Here is a 19,164-nt window from a genome sequence, read left to right on the forward strand (position 1 = left end):
AAATTACCAAGCCAGTTGGTTTATACCTGGTATTTTATATATATCTATATAGCTATAGATAGATCTATCTATATAACAAGAATTATAGAGAAAGCCGGTAAAGGTGAAAGCATAGAAATTTCCCTTTAATCGATAAACAAGCACAATTCTCAATGATACTTACACATGCTATTTTATGATGCCCATTTATATTTATATGCCATAACAAAAAAATAATTCCAGAGGCTTCAAAATAAGCTATTTCACATTAAGTTCTGCGTGACTTTTGTATTTTATTATCATAAGAGGTATTTTAAAAGAAGATTGTTTTTATCCTCTGTTAAAAGTAGGTTAAGCCTTACGTGAATATCAGCTGTCAAACAGCTGAAATATCTGAATATCTGAAATATCTTCAAAAAAGTTACAAATTGCTGACCTTAATAACTTACCAAAACATTTATACTCAATATCACCATTTGTTTTTGCATAAATTCATAACTTAATCCCCAAAGCTTTCACCATAAATTGCCTTACAGATTCATTAATTAAGTATATCTGTGCTTCAATATTTTTCCTTAAAGAGGAGTATTCCATTCACTAACACAAGTTTTTTCTTTTTTTCTGTTAGAAGAAGATTATAATCTTTATTCTCATGCTCATCAAATGCCTAGCACATTTTGAAGTGGTTCAGAGACCTAAAGAATATTGTAGAGGAAGCTGGAGCCCTCACTAAACAATTTCTGACCATTTTTATAGTCTATGTTATATTCTTTAACACTGTTTCTATAACTATAGTTTACTTCCCCATCAACTTTCCTTGCTTAGAAGTTTACTATCCATTGCATTTGCTAGAAACCTCTCCCCCTCCCCATATGACGGGCAGAGTATGGGTTTAAATCAGGCTGCCCTCCATCTGCCTTTGCATCCCTTTCCCCAGCAGTCATCATCTTGGGTCAAGAGCTTTTCTGCCAGGATGGTAAGGTAAACAAGACAAAGCGAACAGCATCGACATTCAGCTGTATTACACGATCGGGAAATTGAAATGAACACTTCCATCACTTTTCCTCAATAATCAATGCCGTGAAAGTTCAATAATGAGAGAAGGAGATTAGTATATTGTGAAGCAGGGTGTTGTCAGGGAATGAGGATATTGCATGAAAATAATACGATTGAACGTTCCCTCACTGTTAACTTTATGCTGGGCCCCCTTATGTATCCATCATAATTCTCTGTAGCAGGTTCCTTTGAACAGGCTTCCTTCTTATCCCATTGCTTGTTAGACTTTCCCCTTATTTCCATAGGCCATAAACTCACTAATGTAGACATGTGGCAGGTACCAAGCCTCATCTCAGTGGACCTTGAGTCACAGTGCTTCCATCAATCCACCACACGCTGAGAAACGACTGCAGCCCTACAACGCTTTACCAGGGTTTTGTGCACACTGCTTAATTTCACTGCATCTGTCAAGTTGTTCTTTATCGCAGAGTCTAACAGCCTTTGAGTGCATGGAGCTCTATCACTTATGGAAGGGTTATATTGATCTTTCTGGTGTGTGCTTTAAAGTGGTTGGCATCAAAAGCCAATGAGGCAGCTGATTTGAGCAGCATGGGCCATTTACAAACTTCAGGATGAGATGCCGCAGGATGCCAGGGAAAATGTTTTTGTTTTTCCAGAGGGAACCATAGTTCATGAAATGTGGTTAACATACCATATTTGTATACCCTTAAAATCATTTTATAACCACACTGAGTGCCTCTAAACATTAAATATATTTTATAAGTAGTTGGTTAACTAGCTGTTGTGTGCTTTAAATAGTAAATAAAATGGAAAGGCACTAAACAGTGACCATATTTCATAGAGTAAGATGCTTTTCCAGCCACTCAATAATTCTCAATGTTAAGAAAAATTGATTTTCTAACTGCTGAGTGCCTCTAAAAATTAGCATCCTATCTTTCTACTGGGGATGCTTTTTAGTTAGTCGTCTTTTTTCCAGCTTTTGACTTAATGATCTCTAAAGTCCCCTTCTTGCTCAAAAATTCTACAGGTTCTGTCATATGATAATTTCATTGGGCACATGCATATTGGCTGGGCAAAATATAAAACAGGAAACAATTCCACCCCATGTTTCTGAATGTTCAATGCAAAAGTATTAATTCTTCATCCACTGATTGTTTTTTAGCCTCTACCATTCCCCTGTCCTCCCAAGAGTAGAGCTTCATGGAGAGAGCTAGGGTGTTGTCATGGAACCCTAAGAGTACTAATTTCTAAGCTCCCTCATGCAGAACTTTTGAGCAGTAGACGTATTTTGCATTTGCAAAGTCTAGTCGTGGAGAGGAATTCCTTAAGAGGTGATTATAGTCACATGTATTCATAGCAAATTAAATCACTTACCCAGTCCTTTATAAACTCTGTCTGGCCTTTAAGAAAATCATATTGCCGATGCCTGAGACCTTCCAGACTGATATGATAATGGCTCACAGCATCACAGAACTTCAGAACTGAAGTAATCAGACCATTCCACAATTTTGGGGTACAGTATCAGTTCTGCCTAAACCACCAGCCAGCTGGGCGACCCTTGGGATGTCACAGGGCCTTACAAAATTATCCATCTGTAACTTGTCAGTGTTACCTCAACAGTAAAATGAGTAGTCTGAGCCAGATTCTAGAATCTGGCTGCTAGATAATCTCAGGGCTTCCTTTTAGATCTAATAAGTTAGAAATTTATTCTAGCCCCTTATCTCATTATGAAAAACCATGTGTTTCAAATGTTCTTAGCAGTTCCACAGCAGTAGGTACCTGACATGTTGAAGCCTGAGGAAGGGCAGATAAGCATCAAACTGCTTGGGTACATATCCTTAGCAAGAATACAGAGAGTAAATAAAATTCTTTTCAGATACACCCTCAAAATTCCCACTGATGTCACCGGGAACTATGTGGGATCAGAGGAGGACGGGCTGTGGTTGTGGGCCAAGTTTAGCAATGAGCTGGCACTTATTTACATGGTTAGTCTGATATGGTCTTCTGTTCAAAATTTGAACAAAAATATGGCCAAAGCAACACCTCCAGGAGGCTGTAAGTTCTGTGGGGTGAGGGTGTTGTCTGAGTCACTACCATATCCCTAGCATCCAGCCAATAGTACCTGCTCAAAAGCATTTGTGGAGCTTACCTGAATCCCTTAAGCAAATGCAGACTGCCTGATAGAAAATGTAAACTGTCTAAAATGTAAAACCTCAAAAGACTGGAGATAGTACTATATAGGAGCCCTCTATTCAATAGTGTTACCTGAGAAGCATTATGAAAATCATAATTGTCCAAACAAAGAATTGTTTTGCTGATTGGATCCAATCCAGAAACTGCTTTTCCAGCCAAAAGGTAAAATGGGATCTCACCTCTTCTCCTATACCCATACATCCCAAAATACAGAAGAAAGAAAACATAGAACACAGGTCTGAAACCGTAGCCTCGGACAATGACATTTTACCTTTAAAGTAAACAATAGTAATTAACTAATATTAATTGATGGTTAGTACACCAGCTACTGTTCTAAGAGCTCTACATGTACTATACAATTTAAATTTCACTACAGTCCTATTAGGTAGACATTACTATTCCCATTTTATAAGTGAGGAAGAATGAGCAACCAGTGACTTGAAGAACCTCAAGGTCTGGGCAATTTTGAGGAGAAATGGCTGAATCAACAGTGATAGTTGCTATAGATAGCTCTGTATTTAAAACCTGAATTTCTAGTGGTCTGCCATTATGTGAATAAGAATGTTCTCCAATTAATGCAAAACTCCATGATATGAGAAAGCATCACAGAAAAGAACAATATGAAACACAGGAAATGAGTCAGCAAACCAGAGTCAAAAATGATGTGGCCGGGAAAAGAAACAATTACCATAGCCACAACTGGAGAAAGATTTTATCTGTTCCATTGGATATGATCTCAGTGTGTATAATCCCAGACGACAAGGTATGTGTATCCTTCAGATGCATTAGGAAAATAAAGAGGCCAGTGCTCATGTACATAAAAGGGCCTAATTGTTCCATGGCTGGACCTAGGCAAAATTGTTGAATTTGACAGAGTAATTGGTTTATAGGTCAGATTCAGAGATGATTTTGACTCTGTTTCCAACCTTGGAAAAGGTCACTATATCTCTTTAAGCACCCATTTCTCTCAGCTAGTAAAAAGGAGGGAATGGGCTAAACGATCTCAAAGTCCAGGCACAGTGCTCGATTAGCTAGCACAGGCAGATTTTCACTTATGCCCCCTCATCCAACACCTGCGCACAGCTCAAAAACTGTACAAAAGTCCATGGCTGCCCTGCTGGAAGTCCAGTTCCTCTTCCTGAAGAGCAAACACGGCTAACTAGTATATTTTCATTCATCCCTTTAATTGTGGAATGCAAGCTCATGTTAATACTATTTGGTGAAAACTGGGAAGGAAAGGAGGAAAGAGGAGCAGAAGCAGCTTTAAAGCCCCCCAGTGGTATGGGTAGACGCCATCTACTTCAGCTATGTAGAAGACCAAATTTGACTGTTATTTTATTCAGTGTTTAGTCAACAAATGTTTATGGTAGCATACAATGTGTCATACAATGATTTAGCATACAATGATCTTAGGCTCTGGGGATAATTAAAAAGGGTCTCCACAAACATTGTTAAGCAGGGTGACTAACAAATAAATATAGCTAAGTGCCATTAAGTGTTATAGAAAAGTATAAATAAATTAAGTTGCTGGGGGGCAGGTAGAGTTACACAGGGTGATCATGGAAGACATTGTGGAAAAGGTAATTAGCATAGATCTGAAGGAGATGAAGGACCAAGCCATGCAGGTATTTGGGAACCAGTGTTCAAAGCCTAAGATTCCAAGGTACTTGCATGCTTGTCATAGTCAATGAGTAGGAAAGAGCAAAAGGACCAAGTGGGGGATTGGTAGCTTATTAGCTCAGAGAAGAACTTGGGATCACAGTCCTAGCCTTATAGGCCATTGTACAGGAGATGAGAAACATGGAAAAATTATATGGTCTCATTTAGGTATAAAAAGGACCATTCTATGAATGGAGGGCAGAATAAAATTATCGATAGAGACAAGGTAGGAGAATATTGCAAATCTAAGCATCCTATCAAGTTGCTTGGGCAAGGATGGTTTTGATGGAGGTAGTGAGAAATGGTTGATTGGGGAAGATACTTGGAGGGTTAAAGCCTCAGGCTTTGTTGATGGATTGCATGTAAGGTGTGAGAAAAAGGAAAGGGGTAAACATGAGTAAAGTTTTACCAGAGCAACCAGAACATGAGCTAAATAATCACAATATAATCTTAGTTTTCTTTCCCCAAAGTAATCTTTTTACTTTTGGGGTAGTTATCACACAACTCAACAGCACAAAAGAAAAGAAAAAAATATAGTTTTTACTGAATTATATATACCTCCCACTTCCTGAGAGGTGTTGAGCTCATTTAAAATATTAAAACATAAATGAAGACAAACAGTTGGAATGGAAATAAAACCATGAGCAAACAAGAACTGGAAAAATATTAGGAAGACCTAGGAAATATTCCCTAGTTTTGTTTTTGGCTTAAAAAATACAAGCTAAATTGCTTTAATCCCAGAACTTCAACTCTGGGAAGATGTTTCCTTAGATATTCCACCAAAACTTTTAATCATTTGTAAGCACCACCCCACAAATCCAGAATTAACCCAATTTGCTAAAGAAGGATGGCACCACCCAAAGGTACATCCAAACAAACACTCCACAGTGAGAGAAAAAAAAGGTCATTCACTGGATCTGGATCTGTAAAAAAAAAAAAATGCTAAATTATCCACTTCCCTCTCCCTCAAAGCCATGATGGTCAGAGCCCCAAGCCTGCCTCTTCCCTGTCAATCTCCCTTACCACTCAGCAGCTGAGCCTCAAATTTCTGGGTAAAGCACCTCTCCCCTTTCCAAGTCTCTCCTCATTCCTCACACATTTAAGTATTCCTCCCAATCCAATCCCCCCCCAAATTAATACCCTGAGCTGGGACTCCTCTGTGTTCTGTATGACAGCTCTCTGCTTCCCAGAGACCCTTAGACATATCTATTATAAAGAATAGAAGGAACCAGCATGGTTTTCTTCTCCCTACTTAAACAAATGTATCAGAGTCATTTCCTTTGAGCCACTGCCCTGATACCTAATGTTTTCATAAGAAATAAACTGCCAGGTTCAACTAGACTCTCCACACTCCTCACTGGCATCCTCAGAGTTTAAAGTCACCTGCACTAAGGCCACTCACCTTTCAAAGGGTCTATAATAGAAACTACTGTGTTTGTGCACTGAACCAGGCTGACGTCATCATATTGGATCCATAATTATTTTATCATAGGATCTGATGGAGCCTGTGCCAGTTTGAATGTATTATGTCCCTGAACGCCATTGTCTTTGATGTAATCTTGCATGGGTAGACCTATCAGTTTTGATTAGATTGTGATTCTTTGAGTGTTTCCATGGAGATGTGCCCCACCCAGCTGTGGGTGATGACTCTGATTAGATAATTTCCATGGAGGCATGGCCCCACCCATTCAGGGTGGGCCTTGATCAGTGGAGCCATATAAATGAGCTGACAAACAGAAGGAACTCAGTGCAGCTGTGAGTGATGTTTTGAAGAGGAGCTACAGCCAAGAGGGACACTTTGAAGAAAGCACAGGAGCTGCAGATGAGAGATAGTTTGAAGACGGCCACTGAAAGTGGACTCTTGCTCTAGAGAAGCTGAGAGAGGACAAATATCCCAAGTGCAACTAAGAGGGACATTTTTGAGGAACTGCAGCCTAGAGAGGAATGTCCTGGGAGAAAACCATTTTGAACCCAGAACTTTGGAGCAGATGCCAGCCACGTGCCTTCCCAGCTAACAGAGGTTTTCTGGACACCATTGGCCATCCTCCAGTGAATGCACCCGATTGCTGCTGATGTGTTACCTCAGACACTTTATGGCCTTAAGACTGTAACTGTGTAACCAAATAAACCCCCCTTTTATAAAAGCCAATCCACCTCTGGTGTTTTGCATTCCGGCAGCATTAGCAAACTAGAACAGAGCCCTAAGGGCTTCTCCTAGGAGAGGCTCAGAAAGCATTAGATAACTTCACCCATCCTATAAGATTTCAGAAACTAGAATTCAAAGAATGGCAATACCCTAGAGTCCAGTGTCCAAGCCCAACTTCACAGGGACGTGATCTGAAAATGCTGATCTGATGAGTGAGTTGAAAACAACTTTAAACACGGGAAAGCAGCTATGCCTCTGAACCAACTCCATTAATGAGCAAGCCTAGTAGATCTTTCTATTAAGGCAGGGAGGAGCAGAGTCTCCAAACCTGTTTTATATCATTTATGAAACCAGAACCTGAAAGGCCAAGAGAAGCAAGACAATAAGACATACCCATTCCTGAAAGAGTCATAAAATAAAAGCACAATAATCTCTTGCCAACCCTTCCACACACAAACTCTGACTTGGTAGTGTGAGGAAGGGGACATCTAACATCCTCCCTCAAATTGAGCACAGATAGTGGCATGAGAATATCTTTGAAGGTAGTTTCTGTAGCTATCCTCAGAAAGGTATACATCATTTTGATATGGATATTTACCTTAAAAATACTTTTTATAATCACATATTCCAGGACTGTCCTACTTCTTAATTAAAGCTCATAGTAACTTTAGGAAGCACCCTTATTTCCTGTAACATACACATTCTTATCCACAGACATCTCTTCATCTAATTCCAAACCTCTACTCATCCATGTTGCTATCCATTGAAAGTGAAGAGGAACAACAATTGGCAAATGGTGGAGTTCAGAATATGTTATGGTCTAATGATGTGATTCTGAAAAAACACAGCCTGGAGTTTGAGTCATAATTTCACTTCTAGTCTTTTTTGGTAACAATCAGAGGCTCCCTTATTGACTCCCATTAGGTAGCTTATTTAGATTGTGTCCCCATTCTGAAGCTCAGACTGGATCAGAAACAATGACTGGATTCCATGAATATGTCCCAAAATAGATCTATAGGGCAGTCTACAATCTCTCCAAAAGGGAAATACCGTGGGTGCGGCTAAAAGCCTTCTAAGACCCCAAAGATTGTGGGTGAAACAGACAATGCCCTGCTCGCCCTCCCTGCCAGCCCTCTGATGTTTGAGTTGACAGATGATTCCTGAAGCTTCCAATTATGCCTTTCCTTTGAGGGCACAACCACTGCCTTTTTCTTTGTAATTCTACAAGCAGCACAGGGTCTGACGTGCATAAGGTGCCCAGTCAAGTTCTGGGAGAGAAGGTAGGATGCTTGTTTGAACACAGGACTAGACTGAGGAATATGTTTGTGAATAAATATTGCCCTGTGATATCACTTCTCTTTTTAATCTTGAGGTGATTTTTAAATCTTATTTAATTTTTTATTCTTTTAATTTTTTCCTCCAGTGGGAATAAACTATGAGAACAAAGATTTTCATTTATTTTTCACATATATTTCATGGCAGAAGTACAGGATTAGCAGGGGCTTTAAAACATTTATGATTAGATTTACCTGCAACTAATACTTTTCCATATTGAATTCAATTTCAAAATAAAATTTTAGGTAAAGCATTTTCTAAATTAATCCATATATAGAAAGGTTGTTTTGTTGTTTTTCTGTTTTTGTTTTGTTTTTGCTTTTTAACTTGTGATTCTGCAGAATCATTTTTATCATTATATTTTTTCTATTTTCTATCAGTTATTTGACATAGGTATGTGGATTTTTCAAGTGATACATACACTAAGTCATAAAATTTCTGATTTACCTCAAGACTACTTAAATCATTAACTTAAAATTTCAAGTGCATATTCAAATACAACATTCTAATGAATTTTAAAATTTTTATTTCCAGGGTCAATTATTATTATTTTATTTATTAGCAAAGGAACATGTTGTTTCAAGTATGTTACCTAATATTTAAAAAATTAAATATATATATATGCATACTCCCCAAGAGCCTATAGCATCTATCTTCTCTCCAAATATTACAGAAAAGTAGATTAGAATTTCTCTATTTATTATAAATTCAAGGGACAAGACTATTCTTTATTTTCAGGCTGGATGGTATTAGATGCTAATCAATAATAAGTGGTATAAGTTAACACTTTGTCCTATTAACACATGTAAATCTAAGTAACACTCAAGATCAAACTGCCAGGATTCCTTACAAATTTGAAGGGATGGAGAGAAACAAACAAGGGTTTATTCTAGCAACTGTAAAAATAAATAAAGTTTGGTTAAATTCTAAGTTCAGTAAATAAACATGATTGATTTGAAGCTGCTGGTTATAAAAAAGCCCCTTTAAACATTGGTAATGTTCCTGAACCAAAAAGCCATCAAATATTTCCTGAGTTTCTACTTTCTATATGGCCTCATTCAGTGCCGTGATGAATAGAAAGAACTACAAAATATAATTATTATACACATGAAACTTACAATCATGTTAGAAAGGCAAATGTATAAAAAGTTCCAATACCAACTAGTATGCTTCAAAATAGTTCGTATTTCCCATGTTCTTATTCTTTTTAAAATCTTCAAAAAGCAACACGTAACTTTGAGAAAAGGTGATAATAAAAAAAAGTTTAAAAGCTAGCAGAAAGAATAGGCTGCAGTAAATATTTAAGCTGTAAAACTCAAGTAAGTGTAAAAAATATATATTTTTTCTAAGTGGAACAATGGAAATTGTATTTACTAAAACCCAGAAGATTATAAAAAGAAGTTCAGTATAATACTCCTGGAGGAAAAGAACCCTGGTACAAAAGAAAGGTATCCAGAGCCAGGAGGACTTGATCAGAGAGCCTCCTTTCTCCCTGGAACTTGAAGAGTACAAAACCGTCATGCGTGCATCCTTGATCATTTCTTCATGTAACACAGAAGAACAAGCCAGCTTTGAAATTCCAGCTGAAGAATAGGACCTTAGGTATCAAATAGAGGCACACTTACAGAAGTCCTTTCCCACATAAGAAAATAGAAATTGAACTATTGTGCAACCAGAAAGGCTAATGGGCCAGGAGAGGTGTCAGAGTATATCATTCAGTTTATGTGCAAGAATGTTAATCAAGTGGATGTCTGCCCCACAGACTATCCATCCAGAAAGCTTATTTTAAGGAAAGAAAAAAAAAGCAGAGCAGAAAGTATTAATAGAGCATATTTCCTTATAATATTATTATTATAAGTAAAAAAGAAATGCAATTTTTTTGAACATGGTCACAGTCACTTTCAGGAAGCAATTGCCTCTGAAAGTTGGGTATGGAGACAGAGAACCTTAGGTTTGGGATAGACACAGAAAATTTACAGCAGATGTACAGCACTTAGCTCTTGTCTGAATACATAATATATTGGAAAAATACCTACTTAATAAACACAAAAAAATAAAATAAAGATGAGGGCTTGCTATAACTCAAGTTAGCAAATAGAATCCATACAAAAACCAGTGGAGATAACAGAAATATTATTGCCACTAAAAAACAAATTGTTTGAGAAAACGATGGGGCCAGACAGCAGAGGCTAGGAAGTTTAGGCTTTTGGGCTTCCGTCCATTAACAATGGAAGGTCCATTAAAGCCTGAGGGGCCAGGAATGTGAAAGAATGGGGTCAGCTGGAGAATATGAATAAAACTCTTGATTCAAGAAGATTTATCCAGCTAAGTGCATAACTCAAATAGAAGGAAAGAAAACAAAAACAAAACAGAATCAGGCAAGTCAATTAGGAAGTCCCAACAAGCCATATATGACATTATGCCTATGATAGTGTGGTGAGAGGGTATAAAATAAAAAGAAATGGAGAAGTTTCTTGGGGGAGGGTGCAAAGAAGTCCTCGTTTGTGGCAAATACAATTCTGTTTTAGAAACACTGAGTTTGAGGTGCTGGGGGCACCCCATGTGAAGATTTATAGTAAAAAATTGAAATGTTGGACCATAACCGAGGAAAGTAAGGGCTGGAGGTTAGTGAGTCATCTACATAGAGGGGCTAGTCTGAGCCCCAGAGGCAAGATGTCTTCTGAAGGAGACAAAGAGGATCAGAGGCTTCAGATTGGTACCTGCATTAGGGGACAGAGGAAGGACGAGTTTTAAAAGGAAAGAGAAAGAACAGCCTGATAAATGGCAGCACAGATGCCAAGGGAGAGGAAATTTCAACAGTGGAAGGAGGTAGACAGGACAAAGAAAATGAGGTCTGAGAAAAATCTATGATGATAGTTGTGAAGGCAGGAGTGCAAGCAGCTAAATAATGATTGCAAGGTATTAGAGAGTAAATTACTAGAGAAGCTCAACAGAGAAAATCAGAAAAAGACTTAGGAGATCAACATCTAAAATCCAGATGCACCATATAAGTGGCTGCCAAATTAACCCCCTTAAAATGCAATTTTGCGAACCACTCTCCATGATCAACAGCAAACAGTGGCTCTTCCATTACTCAGAAATTCAGTTGCTCAAATTCAATCTGGATCTCATCCCAGCACTCAAGACCCTTCACAATTGTGCCTTGCCTATTTCTTCTCTTCCACACTTTCACTCCAAGCAAACCGATCACCACTGCCAGAGTAACTGACCCACTCGTGGTCTCACCACCATGGTCATTCCACTTCTCAACACTCTTCATGGTTTTCCTTAAATCTTATATTTAATAACTCCCCCTTCCCCAGAAAATGTTTCCACAGGAAGACTTTACCTCTTGCACTGGGTTAGGGAAGATCACTTCTGATAATATTCATATGGTACCTAATATTACATGGGAAGGACCGAATAGAAGTAACATCTGCTCTCCTTGTCCCATAATTCACCCACTCCAAATCAACTCACTTATCCAGATTTGAGCTTCTACATCCAGGCACCTGAGCTTTCCTGAAGAAAGTCATTTTGTTCAACTGCAAATTTAATGTCTCCTACCAAGGCATAGTCCTTAATTGTAAACAGCAGGCCTTTGTACTTCTCCCTTAATTCAACCTCCTCAACTTCTTTAAATTATCCACTGTTTTTTCAAATAACTCCCCCTCCCCTTTTGACTTAGTCAGCCAAGAATGAGTTCCTTTGGTGACAATTCCTTCAGCTTTCCTTCTAGTCTCTAAGAGGATATAAAGTTGTCTATATCCACACCCAGTTTTAAGGCTTTTCCTAGAGAAAGAACGGTCTTTTCTCTTAATCCCTTCTGTGCTCTAGGTTTCAGGTTCTCCCACCTTTTCCAACCACCCATTCTTGACCATTTCTTGACCCTTCTCAAATTTTCAGCCCCTCTTTTTTCTTTTAAAAGCAAAGTTATTTGAAAGAATAATCTATACTCACCTGCTTACTTCCTCTCCTTCATTTTTCACTCCTCCATCCATTACAATCTAACTTCAGTCTCACCAGGCTGCGAACTGTCCCTTCAGGCACCAGCCACCATATAATGATCAAATCCAGTGATCTAGTTGATGACTCTGTGGCACTTAACAGTGCCTTTCCTCCTTTTTGAGACCTCTTTAAGTGCTGTTATGTGACTTTTTCTTAAATCACAGCCTATCTCTGGAGCTGCTCCTTCTCTTGTGCTCTTCTGTAGCACACAGTGGTTTTCAATCCTGGCGGTGCATTAGAATCACCGGGGCATTGTTTAAAGGGTGCTGGTACATGTGACCCACCTCCAGAAATTCTGGATCAGTGGGGCCAGAATGGAGCCCAGGCAGCCCGCTTTTTTTAAGCTCCCCAAATGAGTCTATCGTGTACCAGTGGTTAAAAACCACTACCTTACCCCTGCTTCCCAAATTTGTCTTTTCAGAGGAATCACCTGGGGCAACCGTTAATCTACAAATGCCCAGATCCCTCCCCCTGGGTATTCTAATTGAACAGGCCAATACCAAGAAACCAAAAAGTAAGCAGAGATTCCTATATCTCTCTTAGACTTGGAATCATTAGGCAACACTTTTATCTGTAGTATCTATAGCCTGTTGAGCCTCTGCTATGTACCAGACAGCTCACATTTATTTTCTCTTTGATGCTAGTACGGGGTGAGCCCCAAACCCAAGTGCTTTCACCTGTGAGCTTTTATACCCCTTTCCATACATCAATTACTTGTTTGTGCCTCTCTCTTTTATTATTTTATTAAAGAAGTTGTAGGTTTACAGAAAAATCATGCATAAAATACTGTTTGTGTCTTTTTTACTTTACTATGAGTTTCTGAATGGCTGAGAGTCCATCTTATTTGTTTTTATATTCCACAATGACCAGCAGAATACTCAGCACATATTAACTCTTAAATAAATATGTACATATATATATGTTACAGCGAAAAAATAAATGAATGAACAATTAAATTATTTTCATATATATTGTCTGTTCTATCAAGATATAGATGGTGTCCTAAGTCTTTTTGTATTCTTATTGCTTACACAAATTAGTCCAGTGATCACAATGATGCCCAGAGAATTTCCTGCAATCTGATTTTTTTTAACCTATGAAATCTTTCTGTATTCTTACATGATTTGTTTTTAATTTTTTTCTCCGAGCTTCTTTTCTATTGGTACTGGTCAACATTTGCCAAATGATTATATATGTTGTGGTATATTTTTAAAATCTTCATTGCTGAAGATCTAAAGCCCATGGACATTGGAGTCAAATAGATTTGACCTTCTATCTCTTTTCTTCTCATTTGTATAATGGAAATAAGACATACATTGTGATTACTAAAGATAAGTGAAGTTCCAGCCAGGAGTTTTAAATTTGTTTTCTTGTCAGAGTCTCTGCTCTTATGAAAAAAAACTGCTCAAATTAATAAACTTTCTAATTAACTCCCTCCACCCATACATGTGACTATATCTTCACTAATCCTTATCTTCTCTCCCATAATCTCAGAAAATGAGTCCCCTCTTCCTCATCCAGGTGTAACCTGTTTCACCTGCGTCATTAATCCTGTTGGCCTCCTGTAGAATGCCTTGCCCTATTTGTCTGCCTGGAAATCTCTGATTGATCTCTTAAAATTCTCCTGATACAGGGTTAGTCATTTTCTCCTCTGGACTACTTCTGTTCTGGACACAGATTATCTTTGCATGTTTCATAATGGACTGTAATTTTGGTTTACACTTTCTATCTAGTATATTTTGAGCTCCTCTAGAGCCAAGACCAAGTTTTATTCATCTTTTTTTTCCCCAAAGCCTACTGGAGTTCTGAAATTGGACACTCAATATTTGTGGAGTTGAATTAGTCCTGGAACCAGACTTTTTCACTCCACCCTGTCCCTAAATCTTCCAAAGTTCATACCTCACCATTGGTGCATGTTTACTTGGAAGTTGGAGAGCCCTAAGTCCAAATCTTTGCTGATTCTTGTTTTTTGCTGTTGTTGTGAAATGGAGATTTTTATATTTATTTATGAATTAAATGAAATAGAATATAAATAGCTTAGCACAATAAGCATCCAAAATAAGTACTCAATAATTGGTGATATGTGGTGGTCATCATAATTATTATAGGCTTTTTTTTTTTTAATAGTCACTCCAGTGTTCCACTAGTAAATTGTAAGTACTGAAAATACATATCTGTGCTAAGTAGTCAAGCATGTTGTGTAAACCAAAGCCTTTGTCATTTGGGATTTCTATTACAAGCTCTTAAGTCCCTCTTCCCACCTCTACATGCTTTCCTGGATACTTCCCCAAAAGATGAGGGGGCTGAGTAATCTTTCCTGCAGATAAAACAGTCTTGTTTCTGGACTAATCCCATCATGCCCTACATTCCTGTTTAGTTCAGTCACCCCAAGAACCTTAAGTCATCTCTCATCACCTGAATGCTCCTATTGCTTTGAGCATCCCCTAATCTGGAACAATCTTCCACCTCTCCCTTGTCCCTCAAATCCTTCCAATGCACTCTCTGGAATTCCAGATGACTCATCAACAAAATCCCCTGTTCTCAAATTCTGCTTTGAATGTTTCCTTTACCTTCCTGCTCTAACTAAACCTGCTTGCCCTCATGGATACTACTTCTCCTGTAGCCTCTGAAGTGATGGCATATATATTTTTTTCTTTATGCTCCATAAGCCACTGGATTTAAGGGTGTGGTAGTTGTTCTCTTGTTTTTCTTCATAGTGCTTAACACTACCCGGCATGTAATGTACTTATTTATTGTTTTTCTTCCCAAATAAATTAAAGCTCCATGAAAGCAGCAACAACATCTGTTTGTTTGTTTTTATTTTTTTTCAGTGCTATTCACCAGCAGTTAGCAATACTTACTGCTCAACAAATATTTGTTGAAGGAGTAAATAATACTCTTCTTTTGAACATCTACATTCCGATGTTCAGCATCTGCATATACTTTTGTAAAAATATTATATACCTCTATCCGCTTCTCAAACCAAATCCCTAACACAGGAAATGGAGAATTTAGGCAAATAGGTTGGCCATAACTCTGCTGAATGTCTTTCCTTTGTCCTAGCACTAAATTTATTGACTTGCTGTTAAAACTCTCTCCATTTCCCACAAAATGCAGGGTGGTTGAAGTCCAAAATCAGTAAAAAGAAAGAATGTTCAGAGCAGGAAAGGAGAAAAAGAGGTAATAAAAGGAGAAAATATTTTAAAGAATCTCATAAACATTTTAGAACTATATTTGGGAAAAAAAAGATCAGGCTGAAGAATAATTTGGGAAGAAAACACCTCACAAAAGTCTGTCCCTTCCCTTCCTCCCTGTCTCTGTAAAAGACTCTGATACAATTCTTGCTTAGGCCGGACTGTGCGCTGTCATGCAGAACAAAGGACAAGCCTTTGGCCTCAGCTTCTCGTTATCTGAGCCCAGATAAAGACAAACAGGATAGGCCCAAGGCAAAACTGTCAAGTGGAAAAACTTGGCTTGTGTCTGGTAATTCTCCTCTCTCTGTTACCTCCCCAGTTAGAGATATCCTCCTTCACCTCCAGCACCCTGTACCCTCCTGCTCCTAAATCTTCCCTCTAGAGAAGGATAAAAAGAACATTTTAAGATATGTATATTTGTGACTGGGATGAAATTCCACTTACACTGCATTCAAGTAGTAAAGGAAATGCAGTTTTTGAATTTTCTAGTAACTGAGCTAATCCCCACAGGACAGCAAGAAAAATATTAGACTTAATCGAGTCCAGGAATCTCAGGTCCACCCAATGTCTGCAAGCAGTCTTTTTAGGTCAATACATGTCTCTCTAGAAAAGTGCCCAGTCTCATGTTTTCTTCCCTCTCAGCATGTAGGAATGCATGACTCCATGGCAAAAGAGGAGAAGGGACTTCTTATCCTATCACTTTCCTCTGCATTTTTACAGGCTCTAGCTTAAGAGTAGTTCATTTGTTCTTTTCCTTGGAGTGGTTGAATTGCAAAGGCCCATCAGCCTCTTACTGGGCTGACAGGTGGTGCCCACTGCTGGAGTCTCTGTCTCAACTTCCTGGCCTGCTGTTCCTCTTTGCTTTAGAACTAGGCCTCTGCAGATCCATCAACCCTCTTGTCAGCTCCATGGTTCCTCAGTGGGGCACTCTGGATTCCCTCTGTAGGAAAAGGGAAAGCAGGACTGCTAACCCAGGCTTATATCTCTCTCCAGCTCCCACTCCCAACTCAACTTCCTGGGAATTCTTGGCAGCTTCCCCACACATACCCCGAGGTGATGCCAAGCTTCCCACCCATCTGGATGTTTTTATGGTCCCCTATCCCAAAAATGTGGGCCTCAAAGGCGGGGAAATCAGGACTCTGGCACCTGCCTCCTTCTATCTGTTCCCTTTTTAATTTCCATACTCCATGGGCTGGAGTCATTCCCAGCCTATCAGCCCCTCTATGCCTTTTTAATACTGCCTTTGCTATTCTGAAATGAAAATCATAGATAACTATCCTCCTCATATAACTTCAAAAAATCAATATAATGTCTTAGCTGGAAAAAAAAGAGAAAAATATAAAAGTAATTTATACTTTATATGTTTCAAAACAAACAGATGTTTGGTCATAACTATAGGGAAAAGCATATTGAATTGATCAGATGTTTAACTCTATATGCACAATCACATGAATGTGACTGTTATAAATGCTGTATCAGAGACTCAAACTCCGTGAGTACTTTGTGGATGATATTCTCAAATGGTGACCAAATCTTGGTAACGTTGCAAGAGAAATACAGTACAATCTTTCTGCAAATTATACTGAAGTGCATTTTTGGAAACTTCAATACATACTAAAATTGGGCAAAGTTACTTTCTATGTCAGATGGAGTTAAGTTCTAGGCTCAGATGACTATAAACAGATTTCTCCTGTACACAAATATCTGTCTAGAACTTAGAATACTACTTTATTTCATAGACAGGCATTCATTCCAGCCGTCTGGCATCCCCAGACTCTACCCATTTAATGAAAGAAAAAATGGCCACCAATCATTGAGTAACAACAGAGCTACAAAATTTTCCAAAATATCCCCTAGAGGGTGATTTCCTCACCTCTGTTAAGAATCACTTCTCTGCATCATTTCCTCCTTCTTCACAAGGTTCAATAGCTGTTATCTCAGAGCAGGTATCCACTCCTCTCACTCTGGAAAACAAAAACAAAAACAAAAATGAAAACAAACACATCCTTCATCTGAGACTTCAGTGTGGCTCTTGATCTTGGAACCTATTGCACAACTGTAGCTGGGGATTTCTGATGATGAAAATACATTGATTTAATATCCCCAAAACATAATCTCTATTACACATTGAACCTATTGTTCAACTTACCCAGATATTAGCACTTTAAGCCTTTGTGACCTAATTTATTTATTTGATGTATTCCAAATTACAAAAGCAATACTGCTTGTGGTAACAAGTTAAACAGCACAAAGATGGTTAAGGGAAAAATTAATCATCTCTCCCTTCTTCCCATTTAATTTTCTCTCCTGAGGTAACCATCGTTAACTGGTATGTTTCATTCTGCACCTTTCTCATTGCTCATATATTTATACACACACATACACACACACACCCATGCACACACATTCACAGACATACACAGATGCACACTGATCTACACACACACACTCTTTGACTTTTAAAAATTGAAATAGCATCATATTCTACCTTTTACCCTGGATATCCTTTTTTCAGTTAGTAATACCTGGCCATCCAAGATGCATATAAATTAATTAAATTATATATATTTTTAGTAAGTAATATGTAAACACAAAATACTATACCCTAACATGCACTCACAAGTAACATTATCTATGAATGGGATTATATCCTATTACTTTATAAATGTAATATTTTTCATTGTCTTTTGTCCCTCTTCCCTCCTGTCCTCTGTATTTATTCCTACATATTCCTCTAGAATATATCTCCCCTGCCAATAGCTAGTCAACAACCTGTAGGGTAAGTCTGTATTTTTTAATGCTCTAAACATATGGTCACTTGTCAAGGGTGGTAAAGTAGGACTGGGATGCCAACCTGGATTCAGAAGCACCTCAAATGTTGAAGCCAAACATACAGGATTTGACTTGTTTGTGTTGTTTGCTTAATATAAATACAATATAAAATGTGCATTGGCATCTTGCTTTCATCGCTGACCATGGAAATCTCTTTGGGTAAACTGCTGTAGTTCTAATTCATTATTTTTCATGGCTGCTTGAAATCCCAAGGTGTGGATTTTTGTTTTGAGGATGCTGCTACTTTGATAAGTGCTGCTTTAAACGTTCTTGTACCTATACCCTTTTATTTTTATGAAATAATTTCCTAGGAGGGGGAGTACTGGGTCAAACAATGTGAATATTTAATTTTAATAGATGTCAGAATATTTTCCAAAAATGTTGTTAAAAACATACACTTTCACACCGTCAATGTAAAGAAGTATTCTTTTCTGCAAATCCTTACAAACAATGGCTGATATTTTAAAAAATTTTGCCAACTTGCTATGCGTAAAATGGTTATCACTGTTGTTTTAATTTTCATTTCCCTGATTACTTGGGAGTTTGAGCACCCCTTCATATATTCACAGGTTACTTGCACATGCCCTTTTGTAAACTCTCTAGTCATACATTTTGCTCATTTTTTTACCCAACTGTTTATATTTTAATTATTTTTAATTTGCAGGTGTTCTTTCTTTATTATGGCTCAATTTTCCCCCAAAATCTATCATGTGACTATAATTTGTTTATGATATATCATATGTTACACATGTTTATATTCTTCAAATCAGTTTGGAAAATTTTACTCAAGTAACTGAATTA

The sequence above is a fragment of the Choloepus didactylus genome, chromosome 9 (genome assembly GCF_015220235.1).
Source record: "Choloepus didactylus isolate mChoDid1 chromosome 9, mChoDid1.pri, whole genome shotgun sequence".
Taxonomy (NCBI): domain Eukaryota; kingdom Metazoa; phylum Chordata; class Mammalia; order Pilosa; family Megalonychidae; genus Choloepus; species Choloepus didactylus.